This window comes from Triticum dicoccoides, chromosome 3A (assembly GCF_002162155.2).
Source record: "Triticum dicoccoides isolate Atlit2015 ecotype Zavitan chromosome 3A, WEW_v2.0, whole genome shotgun sequence".
Classification (NCBI taxonomy): Eukaryota; Viridiplantae; Streptophyta; class Magnoliopsida; order Poales; family Poaceae; genus Triticum; species Triticum dicoccoides.
This window is the reverse complement of record NC_041384.1, coordinates 575,121,270-575,125,596: the sequence shown is the minus strand read 5'-3', so window position 1 is coordinate 575,125,596 and position 4,327 is coordinate 575,121,270.

The window sequence follows — 4,327 nt, the reverse complement described above, 5'->3', positions numbered from 1 at the left end:
CATGGAAAAAGTTTGAAGTCCAAATGATTCAGAAAAATATAGTTGTGTGTGTAATGTGGCAGTTTCTGTTTGAAATCCTCACCCTTAGGGGGACAGTGTTCGGTTTGTACACGAGGTTCATCAAGTTTTTGCCATAATGACTTACCACACCCTACATGGGTTCAATGAAGACACCATGCCAAGTTTCATCGCTTTTGGAGCTCATTTGCATGCACTTTCCAACCAAAGAGCATTTTACTCTTTTTAGTGGCCGAAAAACCAGTTAAGGCCTGGAAAATCGCAAACCTAAGAAAAGAAGGCCAAATCCTTTTAGTGGCCAGAAATCCTTAAACATCATTATTTGCACAGTATTTCTTAGCGAAGAGCATTTTGCCCTTATAGTGGCCGAAAAATCAGATAATGTTGCCTCGAAAATAGCAGACCTACTCGAAAAGTTGCTAAATTTGAGTATGTGACTTTTGCTGGTTGATGGTTTGTATTAATCCTAGAAATTACTCATCTGTATTAATCCTAGAAAATAGCAGACCTACTCAAAAGTTGCGGTGGCGGGCTTTCGGGCACGCCCGTCACTGCAGTAAAACGTTATCCGGTCGCTCCCGCACCGCCATTCCACCATATCCACAGACTGGCTCTCACTCCGCCCCATCGCTCTCGTCACCGTCGTTGCCATCATCCTCATTGTCCCCACCGTCCTCGCTGTCCTGTCCGCTGTCTGCAGCCGCCATCAACCTCGTCGTCCCATCGCCCTCACCGTCCGCCCCGGTAGGCATTCGGCCCCTCACATTCCGCCGTTCCGTCCCCGCCACCCTCACCGTCCGTGGCCGTGCCGCCCATGCTCACGACTATCCACATTTGTGATTTTCTTGATTAGTAGTTAGGGTTAGGGCATTAGCTAGGGTTAGGATTGACATGTTAATTTGCGTGTCAGGACCCCGATTCAATGCCACATCGATCTAGCATGTAACACCTCATATCACTTTGCGGCCTCACGCACGGTATCCCCACGGGTGTCGCCTTACCTTTGCCCGGGACCGTTTGCGCATTTTGGCACACGTATATGATGGTGTCGCTAGCATCCATATGATAAAGAGCCCGGGCTGACATGGCTAGTCGTAAACCCAAAGTGGCACTAACTTACAGGGACAGGCATCCATGACCCAGCATCGAACGTGTCGGTCATCAACGAGTGAATCCAGGCTGTAGCATTGGGCTAACAGGACTCCGGTGAACCGGGCTGTAGCGGGCTAGCAGGACTCCGGTATTCATCGCGTGACATTTCCCCGAAGGGACAGACACAGGATCGAAGAAGGACACATGCCGGCCTGCCTAAGCGTTCCGGAGCAGTAGCAAGCTACCAGGCCTCAGTGGAAGCACTAGGAGACATTTCCCGGTAAGAGAGGCTACTAAGAATAAACAACTAGATAGTCAGATCCCACACATAGCAATACACATTACACGTACGCATAACATGCAAGTATGTGCTGTACAACATGGCATCACAGCATAACTCAACAATCATATAGATAAAGGCTCAGAAGAGCCATCATAGCATTTATTGCAAACAGGGGTCACAAAACTCATCATACAGAGCATACAAGCAACAAGCGGAAGCATTACATGTCTGGGTACAGACATCTACAAATGAAAAAGGCTGAAGAGCCTGACTATCTACAACATCCGATCAAGATCGTAGCTGAGGTACTAGCTACTAGTCGAAGTCCATGAGAACCCTAGTAAGACCGAAGTCTCTGCTGCAAAAACATAAATAAAGCAACATGAGTACAAAGGTACTCAGCAAGACTTACATCAGATCCTATCATACATGCATTTGTATCAAGAGGGTAATGTGGGGTTTAGTTGCAGCAAGCCAGCTTTGACTCTGTGGCTATCCTGTTCTACGACTACCAGAAACTCTGGAGGTGAGACAACGTACACGAGTCCACTAATCACCATACAATACACTACTATGGATTCATCCCCGTCTCCCTACGAGAAGGCCATCCATAGCACTCACACTTGTCTTGAGCATTTTAGAGTATCCACTTCAAGTTGTCTATGTACCATGTAAGCATCCAAGAAGTCCATAACCGCGGACCCGGCTATTCGAATAGATCATGTTAACCCTGCAGGGGTGTACTTCTTCACACACGCTCTCGCCACTTACCGCCATGTACACGTCATGTATCTCGGCAACCTTCAAGCGGAAGCCTGGCGAGGGTGTCGGCCACGACCTGACTAACCACACAAGACTCTAGTCCAGGTTTATCGCCTATTCGGTTTCCACCCGCAAGGAGATCCGGCCGGGGTGTCGCTTACGGCCCCAAACGATGTGTACAGGGTTCCCGAGCCCACCATCCGGGTGCCACTCGGTACACCAGGCCACGTGTGCCTAGTCTGTCCCAAGCCCACCCTGTCGGGTGCCACTTGGTAGAAAAATAGCACTACCTACAAACACCAGAAACTAGTTGCGACTCCTGGACGGAGACCAAGTTGGTTAATAAGTCGAGAGGGGTCGAGTTACCGGAACCCAATGTGTGGTAGTATCGAGTCATTGGACAACATACATAGAACTCAGTGCTTAAGGACGGTTCCAGTGAGACAACCCACCATGTACTCCTACATGGCCTCTCACCGCTACCTTTACCAAATCGTGTTCACACACTTCACTCTCAGCATCAAAACATATCGTAACACTCCAATTCATTCCCAATGAATCAGACCTGACACAACTCTAAGCAATAGCAGGCATAGCATGGTAGGAACACAACATGGCTCAATCAACTCCTACACATGCTAGTGGGTTTCAACTATTTACTGTGGCAATGACAGGTCATGCAGAGGAATGGGTTCAACTACCGCAGCACAAAGTAGCAGATGAATCGTTGTTGTCCTAATGCAATAACTGAGAGCAGGAGCGAGAGAGTAGGGTTTTATCGAAATGAACAAGGGGGTTTGCTTGCCTGGTAAATCAACAGAGGAGGCACTGCTTCACAGACAGGTACTCTGGAACAGCTCCGGAGCAGGACCTATCGAGAAGGAACGATGCAGCAATCAATACACAAACATATGCAACAATATGATGCATGAACATGGCATGAAGATGTGATGTTGTTTGAGCTAATGCAACTAGTAATCATTTGGTTTGAAGTCCAATTGAACCATAAGCCCAAATGCAATTCTAAATTAAGTCTCTAATATATGCCATAATGTGTTTTCTCATATTCAGCATGTATAAGTTGGTTTGTCATGCATGAAACTAGTACAGATGGAAAGATTGCATTTTTCTGATAATTTTTCATATATAAATTATTTTAATCTGAGCTACGGTTGAATTGATATGAATTTTTGAAGTTTAAATCAATTTCTGGAATTTCCTGATTTAATTTAATCCCAGAAATCATATTATTGCACCAGCATGACGTCAGCACGACGTCAGCAGTCAACTGCGGCTGATGGGGTCAAACCTGACGTGTGGGGTCCACACGTCAGTGACAGGGGGTTAAACAGGGGGTTAATTTAATCCTATTTAAAAGTTAGTGGCGCTGGGGCCCTGTCAGCCTCAGGGGGGTTAATTAAGCGGTGATTAGCACTAAGCTAATCACCTGATGGGCCGGGCCCACATGGCGGGGCTTAGGCGACGGGGCTCGCCGCCGGCGACCTCTGGACGCGGCGGAGTCCGCGCCACAGGCCACGGGGACGGCGTCTGAGAGCACCGGGGCGTAGCCCGGGCTCTCGCGCATCTGGAGGGGCAGGTGGGAGGAGCTGGGGAGGCCGGAGCTCGCCGGAGCAAAGCTCGCGGCGGCGGCCGGAGCTCGGCTTCGAGCGGGAACGGGCCGCGGGGCACGGGGAGGCCACCTGAGGGGCTCGGCGGCACCCTCGTGGCACCGGGAGCACGCTGGGATGCTCGGTTTGGGCGGAGGCGGGCCGAGACGGCGACGGCGACATGGACGGCGGCGAGAGGCTTCGGCCGTGGTGGGGAACGGCGCTACGGTGCGGAAACGAGGGGGAGAAGAGAGGGAAACGGTGGCGGAGCTCACCGCGGACCCAGCGAAGGCGTCAGCGGGCTCGGGGACGTCCTGCGTGCGGCGAATCGACGGCGGTGGTGGTCGGAGCCTGAGGTGGAAGACGACGGCGACGGCGGCTCCACAGGGCGTCCGGCGTCTTGTGGCTTGACGGGGAGCTTCAGGGCGAGGGGGCGGAGCTCCTGCGCGTGTCGGGGAGGCGAGGGGAGGCCGGTGGCGGCGGCTATGGCGAACAGCAGCGACCGACGCGTTTGGACACGGGGGAGAGAGAACGAGGGAGAGGAGAGGAAGAATCGGGGGGAGAG